The 20,003-nt window shown below is 41.8% G+C and overlaps 1 protein-coding gene across 6 annotated transcripts in view; it reads left to right on the top strand.

Moving 5' to 3' along the window:
• The window catches only part of ESRRG (estrogen related receptor gamma), a 665,923-nt gene that overhangs the window by 20,193 nt on the left and 625,727 nt on the right, over nt 1-20,003 (top strand). The window lies entirely within an intron of this gene.

The following is a 20,003-nucleotide window of genomic DNA, read 5'->3' as shown; positions in this document are numbered from 1 at the left end:
TACACCAAAAATTACTGCTGAGAAATAGCCTCTGCACTGGAAGTCAGCCTGCTATAAATGCATTTACTCATTCATTTATTCATCAATTTACATTGAGATGCTATCAAATTTCAGAGACTGTTCGGGGTGCTAGGTAGTAAATGGAACAGACAAAAAGTCTCTGGGCTCATGGAACTTAAACTCTAGTGGAGAGAGAGTGAACAACATAAGTAGGTAAATATATAGGATGCAAGATGATAGTTGCTATGAAGAAAAGAAGGAAAGGAAGGGGATATAAAATGTTTGGGAGGGTGAAATTTAGATCAGGTGGACAAGGAAGGCATCCATGAGAAAGTGACTTTTGAGGGCAGGCCTAAAGGAAATGAGGAAGCCAGTCTTGCAGAAATCTGTGAAAAGAGCATTTCAGGCAGATGGAATGGGAGACACAGAGGACTGGTTGGAGGAGGAGCACGCCTGCCACGTTTGAGCAAATAGGATAGTGGAGCTTGCGCACAGTGAACAAGGAGACGAGTGTAGGAGATGCAACAGAGAGGTTATGGGGCTTATAGGGCCTGTGAGGCCCTGTAGGTGAGAGTTTGTAGTCTCTGACTTCCTATCAGGCCACAACCAGGTGGGTGGGGGCAGATAGGGAGGAGCTGTTCTGGAACATGCATGGATGGGACTCTTTTCATCTCAACTGACATTTCTTGAATACCAGCCACATGGCATGCACTGTGCTCTACTCTGGAGGCCCAAAGAAGAAAGATAGATACATTTCCCTGAAGTTATTCAGTCTGGTACAGGAGATAGAAAAGTAAATACTTAGGGACTTCTCTGGTGGCGCAGTGGTTGAGAATCCGCCTGCCAGTGCAGGAGACATGGGTTCAATTTCTTGTCCGGGAAGATCCCACATGCCGTGGAGCAACTAAGCCCGTGCGCCACAGCTACCGAGCTTGTGCTCTAGAGCCCACGAGCCACAACTACTGAGCTCACACGCCACAAGTACTGAGCTCAGGCGCGTAGAGCCCGTGCTCTGCAACGAGAGAAGCCACCACAATGAGAAGCCCGCGCACCACAATGAAGAGTAGCCCCCGCTCACCGCAACTAGAGAAAGCCCGCGCGCAGCAACGAAGACCCACTGCAGCCAAAAAAAGAAAAGCAAAGAAAAGTAAATACTTAAAAATGCTGCACTGAAACTTTCTTCTCCCAAGTGGAGAATTTTACATAGGTATGAACAATGCCCAGCCGTATTTTCCCTAAAAGCTAAGAGAAGGCTCACAATGACACACAAAGGGACCCTCTCATTCAGCAGCATGGAGTGACTACCCACTTCCTCACTTCCTCACATGCAACACATCTCCCTGGAGAAGAGATGATGCAGTTAACTGTAAAATCTTTTAGACCTCCATGCACAAGTGACACCCCATTCTGTGGAGTAACAGTGTTCTTGAAATGTTGTAGATGAATTGAATTTGGATCCAGTGAGTTATAGTCAGAATGAATTCTAAGCCATTAGTCTGTGCCAGTAAATTGATCACGTATCATCTTGTGAAATGAAAAAGCACCTCATGTTTCAGTAAGGCTGAATTTTCTCACCCTGATAAAGTAAGAGTATAGCTATAATCTGGAAGGACTAATTTTTTTTAGCCTTGCCCAAATTTCCATGTAGCAAAAGTGTAAGATCTTTCTGGCTGACAGGTTAGTATTGCATCCAGGTCAGGGGGATATTCGTTATTTTTTTCTTAGTTCTTCTTGGTTATTTTTTTCTACCTAGCACTTACTTATATTTTCATATGTCAGACTAGCAGGAAACTTCAAAGTTTAATAATTTTTACTTTTTGTAATGTAGTGCAAGGAAAGATTTCTTATCTGTGTGGTGGGTCTTATCTTAACTAGTGTTAGAGGTTTCACTCTCTCCCAGTCCAAATTCTTTTTTTTTTTTTTTTCTAATTGTACGTTTTTGTTTTGTTTTGTTTTTCCTGGCTTGTGGAATCTCTGTTACCCAACTAGGGATTGAACCTGGGCCATGGCAGTGAAAGCACCAAATCCTAACCACTAGACCACCAGGGAACTCTCTCCTAGTCCAAATTCTTAAAGGGGAGGAATAGCAAAGGATTTCCAGGCATCCATAATCAACAACAGTTTGCCGTTTGGTAACAAATTAATTGTATTCTTCCCAAATATAAAACACTCTCATTCCCTCCCAAGGCCCCCAAAGTCTCTTTCCATTATAGCTTTGGTTTTAAGGTCAGATTTTGTCAGGTAAATCAGGTCCACAGGTGGATGCAGCTCCCTGGAGGGCAGTTCTTTGAAAATGGTTTCTCTGAATCTGAAGGCCTGTGAGCTAAAAAGATAAGTTTCTGCTCCACCTGCACCCCCACTCAATATATAGTGTATACTATATATAGGGATCAGATAACTGCTATAAACACTCCCATTTTTAAAGGGGAAGGAGGAATTGGGGCATGTAGTAGTCACTGATCCATAGCAATTCTGAAATTGAGCTGGTCACATGTTGCCAGTTTCTTGATAAGGGTCCAGTCTTGCTGCCTCAGAATGATTCTCAGGCTTTTGGCTCTACCCCTAAATGTTTTGGTTCCACCTTTGAATTGGTGTTCCTTAAAAAAAAAAAAAAAAAAAAAAGGCCCATGCTTTCAAGTAAGTAATTTCTCAGACTGTTTCCTGCTGGTAAAAGGTTGGGAATCTAAAGGCCTCTTTTCATTTTCTATTGTCTCTGTCCATTTTAGTCTCATCTGGCAGCCCTTCTACCAATACAATTCTCTTGAAACATATGGGTTTCTCATGACTTATTGGCATTTACTCTATTAGTCAAAAACCTCACCTAAACATCTCTTCAAGATACATCCTTCTCTGTCTTGAGTCCTGTGTGAGGCTGCTATAGAATAACACTTAAGATGCTTAGGAGTTCTGTTGTTTAACAGAGAGGGTCTATGACACTTGCTGTTGGAACCTTAGAAAGCCCTTGTATAGCTGAAAGTTTCTGTGGAGTACCATCTCAAATCTTTCTGAGGTCTTAACAAAGACTCTAGATTTGATCTTTATCTTGAAGCAATTAAGCTTTTCTTACTTTGAGAATCCTTTTTGAGAGCGACTAGAGATGAGAAACTGTTTCTTTTGAAACCCAGCAAATCCTGGATCTAAATTCTGCTAAAAAAAGTTGAATAATCTTTTCATTAATCCATCTCTCTCTCTGTGTTTCAAGATGTGCTTTATTATACGTGTCTAGAAAAAGCCAGATAGCACTTTCAACATTCTGCCCAGAAATGTTAGTCATATCCTCAAGATTATTAGGTACTCTCTTTTCTATCTTCCATATTACTATAGGCAATAGTTTGTTCACTGTTTTGCTCATATTTAATTCAGCTGTCCTTTTCTCCAGCTTTCCATGTATTTTCCTCTCTGTCCTTCAAGTTTTCATCTCCTCGAGGCCCTTCCAGCTTTCACTAACCATTTCCTTAAGGCCCTAACAACTAGTGCCTGCCACTTGGTCCCAAAGCCAATGTCACACATTTAAAATTTTTTAGACAGAATCCCACTTTTGGAAACAAATTCTACTCCAATTATATATGGGTATGTGAAAACTCACTTTAGTACTTAATGGCTTAAAACAACCACTTTCTAAAAATAATTTATTTTATTGAAGTATAGATGATTTACAATCTTGTGTTAATTTCTGCTGTACAGCACAGTGATTCAGTTGTACATACATCTACATTCTTTTTTTTTTTTTTTTTTTTTGCGGTACGTGGGCCTCTCACTGTTGTGGCCTCTCCCATTGCGGAGCACAGGCTCCGGACGTGCAGGCTCAGCGGCCATGGCTCACAGGCCCAGCCGCTCCGCAGCATGTGGGATCCTCCCGGACCGGGGCACGAACCCGCGTCCCCTGCATCGGCAGGCGGACTCGCAACCACTGCGCCACCAGGGAAGCCCTCTACATTCTTTTTCATAGTCTTTTCCATTATAGTTTATCACAGGATATTGAATATAGTTCCCTGTGCTATACAGTAGGACCTTGTTGTTTATCCATCCTATATATATAGTTTGCATCTGCTAATCCCAAACTCCCAATCCTTCCTTCCCCCACCTCGACAACCACTTTGTTTTGCTCATAATTTTGTGGAACTGGAATTTGGGAAGAGCTTGGCTGGACAGTTGGTTCTTGGGGTCTCTTCTGCAGTTGCCTTCAGAGGTTGGCTAGGGCTGTGGTTACCTGAAGTAGGTCAAATGGGTCCCTCACATGGCTGACAGTTGATGCTGGCTATTGTCTAGGGGCTCAGGTGGGGCTGTCAACCTGAGTGTCTGCGTATGGCTTCTCCTTGTGTCATGGGCTTCCTATAGTATGGTGGCTAGATTCTCAGAGGGAATGTCTCGAGAGAGTGTTTCAAGAGACCTAGATAGCAGCTGCAAAGTTTTTTATGTCTCAGCTTTGGAAGTTCCATAATGTCATTGCTGTTGAATTTTTTTTTTTTTTTTTGCGGTACGCGGGCCTCTCACTGTCGTGGCCTCTCCCGTTGTGGAGCACAGGCTCTGGACGTGCAGGCTCAGTGTCCATGGCTCATGGGCCCAGCCGCTCTGCGGCATGTGGGATCTTCCCGGACCGGGGCACGAACCTGTGTCCCCTGCATCGGCAGGCAGACTCTCAACCACTGCGCCACCAGGGAAGCCCTGCTGTTGAATGTTAATAGCTCTTATTCAATGGGTAGAGCTATTGCCTCTTCATTGAGAAAAAGAACAAATACCTTGTGGCCATCTTTAATTTTCCACACTGATTTTCAGAGGCCTCCCAAACTACCCCACTTTGGGGGAGATATCGGTGACATGTATGTGTGTTTATTAGAGCCAGCAGCTAAAAATTTGGGAGGTTGTTCAGGGGAATCTGTGGCCCAAGGGAGGTACCTAAGGAATTCCAATTCAGAGAAGTCTTCTTGCTAGAAGCTTTTTGCTCTGAAAAAGTTCTGAAGTTTATGAAATCTTGTAAACCTTTAGAAGATGCCTTTCTTTTTTCTTCTTTGGCTTAGTTATATTGTTCTCATCATTTTGAATGCCATGGACTAATCTGTACATAAATTTTGAAATTGTGCGAATCCCTGTTGGGATGATCCATTTGTGAAGTTCAGCTGGACAGTCCACCCTATTTTATAGTCTCCAGCAGGACTTAGTGACCTTTTAACAGTAGTGTATCAAAATCTTGACCTTTTGTTTTGGAGAGCTGGGTGCTAAGAAGGCTGGCGTGGTCATACCCCATGTGGGAGGGGATGTGGCAGGCTCCTGAGCTAATTCCATCCATGGAGGCTTAATGGTTCCCCAGGTGCATGCTGGAAGGGAAGAAAGAAGGGGCCCAAGGCAATTCATTGAGCCTTGTCTTTGCCAGTCTTTGTGTCATCTTGGGCTCCATCTCCAGTGACTGACTTCCATCTTACTTCTTAAATAGGGACCTGGCCCTAGGGTACTTTCTTGTATAGCTGCACACTGGAGCAAACAAACAGACAAACAAAAATCAGGACTCTTCTGGCAGAACTTGGACATTTCCCTCTAACCCTGAATGGCATTCATGGAAAGATGGGAATGCATGTAGGGCTGAGTAACAGGGACAAAGCTAAAGCCAGGAGCCACTTGGGTAAAATTCAAGATCAGCTGCATGCAATGGCTCGGAGACTGAGAATTCACGACAAAAATCAAAGTGTGATTTCCTGTGGTCAGCAGTAAGCTAGGTTTGGAGGATGAGATCACGAAAAAGCCAAACAGGCAAAGGTTTGCTATGGTTATGAGCAAGCTGTAGTTCTGTGAGTCAAGAGCACAGCGTGGTGAAAGCAGTTGTGTATTGGAAGCCCAAACAGACAAGTCTCGGTGATTTGAAGGGATTTCCTTCGCACAGAGGTGGTAGAGTGGTTTGAACTCACTCTGATCAGCTGGTAGCTGCTGTTCAGAGTGCTCCGTGGGGCACAATCTGAGACCCTGTTTGGTGTGTGCAGGGCAGGTCGCCATGATCGAGTAGCTGCGTCGGCCATGGATGCCTAGGCTGGGTGGGGCCGGCAGCCTGTGTGCCATGCGGTCGCCGTCTGAGCTGATGAAGAGGAGGCTGGCCCACGGACTCCAGGATGTGGCCATGGACAGCTCTCTAGTGAGCAGTAAAGTAGGCTGCGTGAAGTGGCTTGGCATTAGAAACTAATTGAACAGGGATGATTTACCCTTTAAAAAAGATCAGAGTTCACCCACTTCGTTTTAAAGAACCTTGAAGGATATGGTGTGTTCTGGAAGCCAGAAATGAAAACCTCTTGGAGTTCACTGACACCAGAGCTATGATTCATGAACTGTGGCTGTTTTGCTGCTAGCCTCTTTGATTTTTTTGGCCTTTTTTCCACTCATGTTTTCTAACTAGGCTAACTTCACCTAACTCAGTCCCCCATTGTTTTTTCTTGAACATCAGATGACTTTAGACTTCCTTCCACCTAGAATACTTGGCTCCCTCGGCTGTGAGGGCAGGTGGAGGAGATGAAAGCCACCTCCCATAGGCCCCAAGGCAGGGGCGTGTCTGGTGATATGGGGAAATGTGTAGTTTAGGAAAGTGCTTACGTAGATTTTGATATGGTACCTGGTGAGAGTATCCCCCTTCACCACCATTAAAAATTAAGAATTTTTGCTACTTCCCAAGCTTCTTTGATGATATATCCAGAACTAATGGGTGCTTCATCTAGTTCAATCCAGAACATAAGCAAGCAGACACATCTGAATGCATTTGACTGTAAGGAAAAGGACCTTAGCTTCATACTTCTTGCCTGTGCTTGAGATGGTCTCTGAATCTGGACCTGTAGGTGTTGAAAGGAGTATTTGGAACAGAGTGTAGGTTTGTAGCCAATTTCCTTTGTGGCTTTGCTCAATGTCCATGGAAAGTAGCCTTGCATAGCATCTAAATGGAAGGTGACTCTCATTGTCTTGGAATATTCTCTTCCCTGGTTTATAGACATTCATTCCCGAGCACCTTGGTGGAAAAATCAAGCTGATGCTTTGCTCTTGTGCACTTGCTGTTGTCCAAAATCAGTCTGATGGATAAAGTCCTTGTCTTTTAGACTATCCCATTGCATTTTGGGGTATGGGCTACCAGATATCACAATTTAACATATGTGCCCATGCAATCTGTTGTAAATAGATTCTTGTAATAATTTTTTGAAGATCCATGAGATTTATTTAAACAGAGTTCTGACAAATACCATCAGAAAGCTATAATGAACTCTGGAAGTCCAAGTGGTGGAGAAATTATACATATAGGAGGAGATGGGTAATAAGTACGAGGAGGTAGCATTTAGGAAGAGACCTGAAGGATGTCTGGGATTTTGACGAATGGAAATAGTGCTAGAGCTTGAGAGAGAGTCCAAGGTTTGGACATGGTGGCAGCTCTATCTGGTTTTGTTTGAGTAGGTTAAGCGTTTGTATGGTAAAGAATTAGGAGAAAAGCCAGGAAAGATTTTTAAACACCGTGGAGAGACCTGAATGCCAGTTTGGGGTATTTGTTTTTAATTTGGTAAGTTATGGGGAAGTACTGAATTTTTTAAAGCACAGCGGTAATATCAGAGTCAGTAACGACATGCTTTAAATAGAGTTCATCTCAAATGGTCCACTCTGTTTATGAAGATTTTTATCTCTATAAGGACATAAATATGTACGTATAAATTTCCACAGCCAAAGGAAAAGGTAGTATTTTATGGCATAAAATTATATATTTTGGCTCTGACTCAGCAGTCATAAAATCTATTTCCAAGCATAAGAAAGATAGAAAACACTCTTTATAACGTCTTAAATAATTGTAGGGAGGCCGGTGCCATGGCCCTTGTGCATAAGTAGCTCACAGTGAATTTTAAGGGGGTTTTAAAAAAATACATTTCAGCATTAAGTTTGGACATAGAAACAGACCGTATATCTAACAGGTAACTTCTCTGTGAACTTCCAGTCCCACTAGCTACAATGAAATGTTCATATATGCATTTAAATGCAACTATTTAGAAGAACTTGTACCTTTTCCTATGTCGGTGGCCTAATAAAACAAACTTTACAAACTAAGCCAAGAGGGAAAAAAGTGCAATATCTATGTATAAGTTTCAGCTTGCAAGCAGAAGGGGGCGACTAGAAATCATATAGGACTCTCTGTCAGGGAAGTATTGGCATTTGATTGTCATGAATAAGTTTTGGGTGTACTTTGAATGCTGGGTAATGTCATCACTAATAAATTAATGCCACCTAAGCTGTTAATCCAGGGCAGAGAAGTCGGAGTCACGCAGGGGCTGGTGAACATAAGCAAGGGGTCTTATCAAGTGTTTTTAGGAAGAGGAGATTTGAATTACTGTTATTTACTTATCTTTAATTTTTCTGACGTAACATAACAGAGATTTTTTTCTTCCAAGTTCTAAATAAGCCAGACTATTAACATTATCCAGAGGATATTGAAATTACTGATGTTTGAGTTCTGCTGTAATATCTCTGCTTAGCTTGCAAAACGGATTAATATGTGGAAAATGATCAATACACCCAGATCTTTTAAAACTGTATTAATTGTTTCAGTCTTTTAAATTTCTCAGTTCCAGGTAGGTGGTAACTGGAGGGGAGAGAAGACCCATTTTTAAACCATGTTAGGCTCACAGAACGCGGCAACAGCATAAAACTCAGGAAAATTTATTGTTTGCCAAAAATAATTTTTACAGCGTTTTCCACTTCAGAGTGATAGGAGTGAGTTTGGCACAGTTCAGTCAGGCAGAGGAGCTTGTCAAGGTTAAGGCAGTAAGGCTGGAGACTGGGTTATGATCACGGGGGAGGGTGGCAAAATTCAAAGCCAAGTGTCTCAGGTCAGCAAACTTAAGGCTGGCCGAGCAGCTTGGGACAGGAGACTTGATGTGACCAAGAGGAATGCTAAAGGAATGTTTGTTTCCAAAAACCCCTCTCTTGATAAGTGAGGCTCTTTAAACTAGATGATTCAGAGCTTTTCTTTTTCTGTTTTTACCTGTGCGTAAACCAAAACCATCAATGGCTTTTGCAGCACTGTCATCTCAGTCGATACTTAACCAAATACTTTCAGGAACTAGTCATAGAATCACTTAGAAACAAGCCCACTGAGACTGGGTGGTGTGAGTGTGTGTGTGGGGGGGAGGTGTAGAGCCGAGGGGCTTCCTGAGCTGTGATGAAGCAGAGAGGGTCTACCCCAGGGGAAGTCTGGCCTGAAGACTGCCATTCAGTCAAAGCTCCCCTTTGATCTCACATATCACCATCCCAAACACCCCTACTTTCAAAAACAGTGGTTTTCTTGCTTGAAAATTGTTTGAAATCTATTGCTCAGGGTCTATTACATTTAAAGACTTTTACCTAATCTCAGGGTTTCTTGTTGTTGTTATTGTTTTTGTTTGTTTTGGTCTTTGGAAGAAAGCATATTTTTGTATTCCTTAGCAATTAAGTCTTTCAATTTGGGGATATTGCATTAATGTTTAATTTTTACATAGCCAAATGAATTCCCCATAATCTAATTTGGTCACTGATTTAGTTCTTAAAATGGTAAGTGCGTGGTCCCAAAGTTTATTTATCTAGAATGTGAAATAAGGTGAAGGTGAGTATTTTTATTAGTTTCTACGTGGTGAAACCTCTAGCCTTTACCCCTAGGAGACTTCCAGGTCACGTAGCCCAACAACGTCACGTGGTTGGAAATCATGGGACAGAAAAACTGAGATGAGACTAGAGGTGGGCTACTAGGATGAGGCAGGTGCGGGCTGATTGCGTGTAGCTGGGGGGAGGAAGTCTAAGCCGGAGACTAGTGCGCAGAATCTGTTACCATGGAGACGGAAAGGCGCTTCTGCGCTTCAGAGAAGTTCAGAGAGTGGTATATGGTTGGTGGCTCTTCCAGCCAGCCAGGGAGTCCAGGGAAGACCAATCAGCAGCAACTTGGACCCGTGCACAGGGCCAGCATTCAGAAGCCAGGTTCAAGTACCCAGAACTTGCTGATTAAGGATCAGGAGAAGAACAACTCAACCCAAATCCTGGCCCCGCCCTTTACTAACTCATGGCTCTGCCCAAGTTATTTAATCTCTCTAAACTCCAACTTCTGTAAAGTGATAAAAATGAGATAGTGCCTACCTTGTAAGGGTATTGTGGTGTTAAAAATAATAAAACACTTAGCACATGTCGGAACCACAGTAAGAGTGCAACAAACGATAGCTTTAAAAAAGAGTTGGTTATTAGGGTTATGCCTAGAGCAAAGTGGAGATCTGATTATAGAAACAAGGAGTTCAGTTACTGAAAGTAGGATACCCGGTGAGTATAAGCCCAGGAAAATGATTATTATGACATGATATTGAGCCCTCTTAGACTGCCCCTGACTAGAGATCAGGATGGATATCTCGCTTAGAATGGATCTGAATTTGCGTGTGACTCTGATGGGGTCTCCTTGGGAGAGGGTCACAAAGACCAGGAACTAGATGGGATGTTGCACTTTAATTATCCAACTGAATTCGCACGGAGCCATGCTTAGCCTGTGATCCTTCAAAAGCACTTTCCTAGAGACTAACCCATCATGTGAACTTTTCCCAAGATTTGTTCCTCCCCAAGAAGCCTCATCTGTAAGGAAGAGTTTTAAGATGAATCTCAGATCACAGAGTTTATAACACTTTTTTTTATTGCAAAATTCAGAATATCCGATGTGAAAAGTATGATGAATGGGAGTACCTGTCTTTTTCATGATGATGTCACTGTTTTCTTCCTTATACTGAAGCTCAGTGCCCTGTGCCACCCAACACTTGCTGCTCCAGATGCTTTCCTACCTCTGTCTCCACTTCAAGACACTGCAGTTCTCTGGCTTCAAAACCTTGCCGGGGGCCTAATCAACAGAGAAGACAATGAAGTCTCACTCTTATCTAGTCCATTATCATTTACAAAGGCTTTGCCCCTTTGATCTCATTATCTCCCCCTCAACTGGTGAGGCAGGAATCACCTCCGTTGAGGAAATGAGGCTCAGACAGTTGAATTAACCAAGGTCACTCAGCTGGAAAGTGATACAGCCACATCTAGAAGCCAGATTTTCTGAATAGAAGCTCTGTGACTTTTTCTGCTTTGCCATGTTGACTGCAAGCTGATGGTGGCTGATTATGTGCTCCCCTCCTGTGTCACTATGGGTGTTTTTTTTAAATTGAAGTATAGTTGATTTACAATAATGTGTTAGTTTCAGGTGTGCAGCAAAGTGATTCAGCCATATATACATACATATCTATTTTTTTTCAGATTCTTTTCCCTTATAGGTTATTACAGAATATTGAGTAGAGTTCCCTGTGCTATACAGTAGGTCCCTGTTGGTTATCTGTGTTATATATAGTAGTGTGTATGTCATTGTGCTTTAAACAGTGGCCTCCAGGGCTTTCACCAGTTCACTAGGTACCAGTCCTCTGCACTCAGCTCTCAAAATGTGCCATCCACACCAGCACTGTTCACAGGGGCTCCAGGGGATGAAAGAGGCTGTCCTGTCTCTGATTTCATTTTCCTCTTGAGTCAAAGATAAGTATGTGATAGATGTCAGAATCTGTGAAGCTTAAAAAGGAATAGGCACTGAGGGAAGAGCAGCGTCCCAGAATGTTTTGGGTGCAGAGCCTTGTTCTAGTAAACAATCATTGTGTATTATTTTGTGAGAGCATCCAGGATCAGGGCAAACAGAGAGATTTTTTTTTTTTTCTTTTTCAAAATAAGTCAGATCAAGTTGCTCCTTTGCTCAGAACTCTCATCTCTCTGACCTCATCCCCTGTCTTTTTCCAGTGCCCCGTCCTGCCCCACCTCTGAGTCTGCCTCAGCCACTTGGGTCCGCTTGCTGTTTCTTGAACAGAGCAAATATGCGGGTATCTCGAGGCCTTTACACTTGGGGTTTCTTCCTGCAATGCAGAAGAGATTACACTTCCTTCTCTGGGCATGAGGAAGCCACTTTAAGATTGTGAGGCAAGGAGTGGCATTAGTCACACATGTCATCATTCTCTGACATAAACACAATCATGTCATTGCCCTTTAAAATCCTTCACCTGCTGCCCATTGTGGCATGACATCCAGATTCCATAAACTGGCGGAGGAATTCTTACTCTCTGCTTCCCCTTTCAGATTCCAGCAGTGCCAGCAGAGGGAGGATGCTTTAGCCCGTTCTTCCCATCAGCAAGCCCAAGGAAACGTAATACAGTAGGAAACTTATCAGAACTGCGTGCTTATGTATAAACCAGGCTTCAAGACACATCTCCAACCCAAGCCTTCCAGATTGGGTCCTTAAACCCTTCAACATAGGATGACAGAAGCCCCGCTGAACAGCACAGAATTATCTGGAGTCTCTACTCACAGCATATTTTCCCCTCTGCCAAGAAAGCCCTCTATTCTTTTTTATTTTATTTAAAAATTGTCCCCAGCTTTATTGAGATATAATTGACATATAACATTGTACAACATAGTGATTTCATATGTATATCTATTGCAGAATAATTACCACAATAAGCTTCGTTAATACTATCCATCACCTCACATAGGTACTATTTTTTTATTTTGGTGGTGAGAACTTTCAAGATCTACTCTCTTAGCAACTTTAAAATATACACTACTGTATTGGTAACTATAGTCACCGTGCTATGCATTACATCCCCAGAACTTATTCATCTTATAACTGGAAGTTCATACTTCTTGACTGCCTTCACCCATTTCCCCCCATCACTAACCCCTTGCCCCTGGCAACCACCAATTTGTCCTCTGTTTCTATGAGTTTCATGGTTTTTTTTTTTTAAACATCTTTATTGGAGTATAATTGTTAGTTTCTGCTGTATAACAAAGTGAATCAGCTATACGTATACGTATATCCCCATATCCCCTCCCTCTTGCGTCCATGTTTTTATGTGCCACATACAAGTGGAATTTCTCCGTCTTTGTCTGATTTATTTCACTTAGCATAATGCTCTCAAGTTTCATCCCTGTTGTTGCAAATGGCAGTATATCCTTCTTTTTAATGGCTGAATAATAATACATATATAATTATAATTGTATTTATATTATACATTATATTATTATATTATATTATATATATAATTAAACACTTAGATTGTTTCCATGTCTTGGCTATTTTAAATGCTGCTTCCGTGAACATAGTGGTGCAGATATCTCTTTGAGATGGTAATTACATTTTCTTCAGATGCATACTCACAAATGGAATTGCTGGATCTTAAGGTAGTTCTATTTTTAATCTTTTTTAGGGAACTTTCATACTGTTTTCCATATGGCTGCATCAATTTACATCCCTACCAACAGTGTACAAGGGTTTCCTTTTCTCCACATTCTTGCCAACTTTTGTTACCTTTTATTCTTTTGGTAATAGCCATTCTAATGGGTTTGAGGTAATATCTCATTGTAGTTTTGATTTACATTTCCCTCATGATTAGTGATATTGATTGATTGTATTGATACCTGTTGACTTTTTGAATATCTTCTTTGGAAACATGTCTCTTCAGGTTCTTTGCCTATTTTTAAATTAGATTATTTGTTATTTCTATTGAGTTGTATGAGTTTCTTATATATTTTGGAAATTAACTTTTATCAGATATGTGGTTTGCAAATATTTTCTCCCATTCCATAGGTTGCCTTTTCATTTTGTTGATTTTTTTTTTTCTCTGCAGAAGCTTTTTAGTTTGATGTGGTTCCACTTGTTTATTTTTGCTTTTGTTGCTTGTGCTCTGGGTGTCATGTGCATAAAAGTCACTGCCAAAACCAGTGTCAAGGAGCTTTTTCCCTATGTTTTCTTCTAGGAGTTTCACAGTTTCAGATCTTACATTTAAGTCTTTAATTTATTTCAAGTTAATTTTTCTGAGTGGTGTAAGATTGGGGTCCAGTTTCATTCTTTTACATGTGAACATCGAATTTTCCCATTAATTGAAGGGACTGTCTTTTCTCCATTGAGTGTTCTTGGCTCCCTTGTCAAATCTAGTTCATTGTTTATGCATGGGTTTATTTCTGGGTTCTTGGCTCTGTTCCATTGGTCTATGTGTATGTTTTTAGACCAGTACCATACTGTTTGATTACTATATCTTTGTAGTATAGTGACGCGCAGGCTCAGCGGCCATGGCCCACGGGCCCAGCCGCTCCGCGGCATGTGGGATCCTCCCAGACTGGGGCGCGAACCCGGTTCCCCTGCATCGGCAGGCGGACGTGCAACCACTGCGCCACCAGGGAAGCCCCCTCCATCTTTTTTTCCCTAGGATTGCTTTGGCTATTAGGGGTCTTTTACAGTTCCATATGAATCTTAGGGTTTTTTTTTTTTTTTCTATTTCTGTAAAAAGTGCTATTGGAATCTTGATAGGAATTGCATTGGATCTATAGATTACTTTGAACAGTATGGACATTTTATTATTAATTCTTCCACTCTGTGAACATGGGGTATGTTTCTATTTATCTGTGTCTTCTTCAGTTTCATTCATCAAGGCCCTCTCTTTTTTATTCTCCTTTTCTCTACCTTATCAGCTGCCTGGCTGATTCTACTAATCCTCCAAGCTCATGCTTGGCCTTCTTTGACCCCATCCCATGCCCTGCTGCATTAGGGGCCCTCTTCTGTGCACCTGTATAGTGCACATAATATACATTGAAGAAGTTATCTGTTTATGCACCAGCCTCCTCCAAAGACCAAGAGCTTCTTGTAGACACATCCATGTCAGATTTACCTTGGGTATGTGAATGATGGATTAGAAAAATATTGCTTGGAATACAGTTGGTTTTTAAATAAATTATTTTTAAAGAATAAATGACAAGGTCTAAGCTTTGGAAAGATTATTCTGAGATCTGAGTGTAAGTAATTGGCCAGATTTCAACTGGGAGTTGCACAGAAGGAGTGGGAGGTAATTTCATTAGCCCAGGCAATACCCAAGGGAAACCTGAACTTGAGAAGTGGCAGCTCATACTCTGTGGGCCCCGGTTTCCTCACCTGCAAAAGAGGAGTTTTAACAGCATCTATGTCATAGGATTGTCATGAGGATATACCATGCTGAGAATGCAACACATATGATTATTTAAAAAATATTAGCATTAGTCCTGTATAGTGGTGGAGAGCACAGCTCTGGGCCATGCTGCCAGGATTGACTCTCAGTTTCCAGAGTTACTTGCTGGTTGAATCCCAGCAAATTTCCTAATCTCTTCGTGCCTCAGTTTTTACATCTTTACAATGGAAATAATAATAGCACTTAATTCATAAGTTGTTGTAAGAGTTATATGAATTGATGCATGTACAGCATTTAGACCTGGCATGTAGCAACATCTTAATAAACGTTAATTTGAAACACATACACACAAGAGTGGAAAGAAAAATTGTTGAGATGGAATCAACATGAATTGATAACCAAGTGAAGTGCATGTGGATGGATATGTATTTGTTGGCATAGAGTAAGGTAGGAGAAAGAATCTGAGGTACATTTGGTTTGGGGACTGAATGACCCTATAGATAATTGATACCTTGAACCAAGATGGGGAGCAGAATAGAATAAATTTGAGAAGTTGGGCCAACATTAATTCAACTTTGTATCTGGTCAGTTTGAAATGGTGTTGAGTTTTTATGTATTAATGATAAGGAGGTTGGGATTTCAGATGTAGAATTTATGATTTAAGAATTATTAATGTATAAGTATTAAAAATAATAATTATTATTTATTGAAAACTGTGAACTCTGTGCTAAACATTTTGTCTGCCTTATCTCACTTAAGGCTCTCAGCATCCCCAGGAGAAAGGTACTATGATCAGCTTCCTCTCACAGATGGGGAAATCAGGCCCAGAACAGACAAGTAACTTGCCCCAGGTCACCTGATGGAAGTGGTCAGCAAGGGTTTGACTCCAGGCAATTTTATGCTGGAGTCTACACTCTTTATTCTTTTTTGGACTATTTCCAAGGCAAAGGCTGAAGCTATGAGGTTGACCAAGAGAGCATGGTGAGAAAGAGGATGTGTCCAATAGGGATGTTTTTGACCTAACCTTCCACATTCTTTTACTCACCTTCTTATTGCCAACAGTTCCCTCTTTGTAAAACAAAATAGTAAGGACTCAGTAGATGTTGGGTGAGTGAATGAATAGTTGGATGTTAGAGGTTCAGGCTTTGCGGCCATACAGTAGAGGAAGGTTCACTGGCTCAGGCTGTCTTAACAGCAAGTTACTCAAACCCACAGTTCGCAAAGAAAACCGGACGCATCAGAATCCCCTGGGGTGGTTTCTTAACAACGGACTCCCAATTCCCAGCCCTGACCCACTGCAAAGCAAATCGGGGGTCAGCCTGGCACTCCGTGTCCTTAATAAATGCCTGGGAGATTCAGATGGGCAGCCAGTTTGTTACCCACTACATTGACCAACCAAGTTTGCCTGGGATTGAAATGTGGTATTTTTGTTACATAAAGTGCAGCCGTAAAGGAATGAGATTGGTTTTCTTGTGTGTGTCCTAAACCAGCTGATGATCTTAAAAGAGGAATTCCCCAAATGTTTAGAGCAATCACAGGCTCGGTGAGGTAATTACGTAGCCTCCCCAAGTGACTGTTTTGTAGGGAAATGCTCATTTGGATTTGTAGTTTCTGGTGTGTTTAATAAAACCACTTTCATTACTAAAACAGCGTCCCTTCATAAATATGGTTTTTCTGGATAAAAAGGAAAACATAGAGGAGCAGAGCATTCATCCGACATTATTACTATGTGTTCTGCACTTCATCGTTACTCTCTGTGTTTGGAGAGGAGTCAACTGGGTCATTTTCTGAGCTCCATGGACCAGCATCATTCCTGCGTATATTTGAATTGTTCACAACACTTTGACCTTTACCAGAGAACAGCTCTACACTGATGCCAAGCGTTGTTATTATATAGTAGAGCCTTTGTGAAATGGTGGGGGAGGACCCAAGTACACCTGTGCTACAGGCTGACTGCCATTAGAATTCTAGAGAACATTTCTCAGAGTATGATTTGACCTATGGAGAATCTGAATCCAGGCAATGATGAACATTGCTATATCAGGGGTCTGCTGAAGTTTTATATCTTAGCTTGGTCTGGTTTGGTAGATGCAAAAGAGTTTCTGGGCCTGATACGTTAGACTCTGTGCAATTAATTCATGGCTGTCCACATTTCTAGTAGATTTCACATATACTGTTGGAAACATCCACCATATATACTTTATATCACAATAATTACACAGAAAATTCAAAAGAATCAATTCCAGTTTCACAGTATTTCGGCTTCACCATTTTTTTGCTCTGCATACAGGTCTAATTGCTTTAATTCTCATTTTATCTTTCTGTAAGGTAGGGATCATATTCACTTCATTAGATCATTGTAAGCGATAACTAGAATTAGAAAAGATTTCCTTTAAGGGGACATACCTGTGGAGAATGTTCCTTCATGTGAATTCTTCCAGGCATATTTCTTTTTGGCCCTTCATTCATTCCTTTAATACGTATTTATTGAACACCTACTATGGGCCAGTTATGCTTCTAGGTGCTGGAGATCTCACTGGGAAAAAATAGCCAGAAAATGCCATGTCTCATACAGCATCCAGACATAGAGAGCGAGGCAAACAGGAAAGGGAATAAATAAGTCAGTTACAAAGTATGTTAGAAGCCGTTAAGGGCTACAGGGAAAACAAAGCAGGAAAAGCAGGTGGGGAGCAGTGGGTTGGGGAGCAGGTGGTGATTCAGTTTTTGGTTTTTTTTTCGCGGTTACTCGGGCCTCTCACCGTTGTGGCCTCTCCCGTTGCGGAGCACAGGCTCCGGACGTGCAGGGTCAGCGGCCATGGCTCACGGGCCCAGCCGCTCCGCGGCATGTGGGATCTTCCCGGACCGGGGCACGAACCCGCGTCCCCTGCATCGGCAGGCGGACTCTCAACCACTGCGCCACCAGGGAAGCCCGATTCAGTTTTTTTTTAAATTTTATTTTTATTGGGATAGAGTTGATTTACAATGTTGTGTTAGTTTCAGGTGTACAGCAAAGTGATTCAGTTATACATATACGTATGTTCATTCTTTTTCAGATTCTTTTCCCATATAGGTTATCCCAGAATATTGAGTAGAGTTCCCTGTGCTCTACAGTAGGTCCTCATTGGTTACCTATCTAATGTATAGTAGTGTGTGTCTGCTCATCCTAAGCTCCTGATTTATCATCCCCCCCCCCACGTTTCCCCTTTGGTAACCATAAGTATGTTTCCGATATCTGTAAGTCTGTTTCTAATTTGCAAACAAAAGTCTTTTTAAAAAATTAGATTCCACCTATGAATGATATCATATGATACTTGTCTTTCTCTTAGGGCGCTCCTCTCTGAGAGGGTAACATTTCAACAAAATCCTGAGGGAAGTGAGGACAGCCAGGACAGATTTTTTTTTTTTTTTTTTTTTTAGAAACAGGATATTTTGGGGTTTTTTTGTGTTTAAAAGAGTTCTCAGAGCCTTTTTAAATTAATTTATTTATATTTGTTGTGTTGGGTCTTCGTTTCTGTGCGAGGGCTTTCTCTAGTTGTGGCAAGTGGGGGCCACTCTTTATTGTGGTGCGCGGGCCTCTACTATTGCGGCCTCTCTTGTTGCGGAGCACAGGTTCCAGTCGCGCAGGCTCAGTAGTTGTGGCTCACAGGCCTAGTTGCTCCGCGGCATGTGGGATCCTTCCAGACCAGGGCTCGAACCCGTGTCCCCTGCATTAGCAGGCTGATTCTCAACCACTGCGCCCCCAGGGAAGCCCAGGGCAGCTTTTATGGAATAGCATTCCATGGGAAACTAGTCCTAAGAAATGCTGAGCTTAAAAAGTGTTTCACTATTTAATAAGTTGGGAAATACATTTTAGAGAATTATAATGCTTGTTAGCATATTAAATAATTTGAAAAGGCCTGCTAGAAAGAAACCTATTTAACTCAAACATATTTACAAATATTTTCTTCCCTCCCTCCCTCCCTCCTTCTTTCCTAATAAGCCAGAGCAGCCACCATAGCTCTAAACCAACCCTCAAATGTGCATACAACCCTGCTGACTGATGATCACTAGGGCTTCCGAAGCAGAACAGTCGAGGAAAAATGCCTCCATTCTGGGACCCTAGACCTAAGTATGAGACCTGCATCTGCCACTTTGTCCCTCAGCAAATTGAACTTTCCTTATTTTTGGTTTCATCATCATCTCTAAGTTGGGCATCATAAGAATGCCAACTAGGTGGGGTTGTTGTAAGGGTTAAATAACACCCAGTGTTAATGCCTTTCTGAACTGTAGAGTCCTCCAAATACAGGTGTCTTATGTACTTCTTTATTCGCTGTTTTGGAACCTGGGATGAGTCAGTCCATGGTTATTACCCTGTCTCTGGGGTTCATTTATAAAGACCTTGCCAAAGGAGCGTTGAAGGAGAAAGAATGAACATTCAGCGTCTGTGAGAGGGTGAAGAGCTGCCCTCCTGGACCAGAATCCAAACCCCGGGTCTTATTAGTATCAGGCTCCAATCAGCTAAAGTAATGAATCACAGGCCCATTTCTTTACATGAGCTAGTGGTTCCCAAACTTGGGAGCATACCAGACTCACTTGGGAGTTTTAAAAACATACTGTCGCCTGTCACCAACCCAGACATTCTGACTTTGTTGCTGTGGGCTGTGACTTGAGCATCAGGAAAAGCTTTCCAAGTGATTCCAGTGTACAGCAAAGTTTGGAGACCACTGATTTAAACCAGTCCCTGTGATCCTCCTTTTCAGCAGCCTGGTCAAGAAAAAAGCTTCCATACCAGAATGTTCATTGCAGCTCTATTTACAATAGCCAGGAGATGGAAGCAACCTAAGTGTCCATCATCGGATGAATGGATAAAGAAGATGTGGCACATATATACAATGGAATATTACTCAGCCATAAAAAGAAACGAAATTGAGTTATTTGTAGTGAGGTGGATGGACCTGGAGTCTGTCATACAGAGTGAAGTAAGTCAGAAGGAGAAAAACAAATACCGTATGCTAGCACATATATATGGAATCTAAGAAAAAAAATGTCATGAAGAGA

Source organism: Physeter macrocephalus, chromosome 4, assembly GCF_002837175.3.
Source record: "Physeter macrocephalus isolate SW-GA chromosome 4, ASM283717v5, whole genome shotgun sequence".
Lineage (NCBI taxonomy): Eukaryota > Metazoa > Chordata > Mammalia > Artiodactyla > Physeteridae > Physeter > Physeter macrocephalus.
The sequence above is the reverse complement of the archived record's forward strand: the minus strand, read 5'-3'. Positions and strand labels throughout refer to the sequence as shown.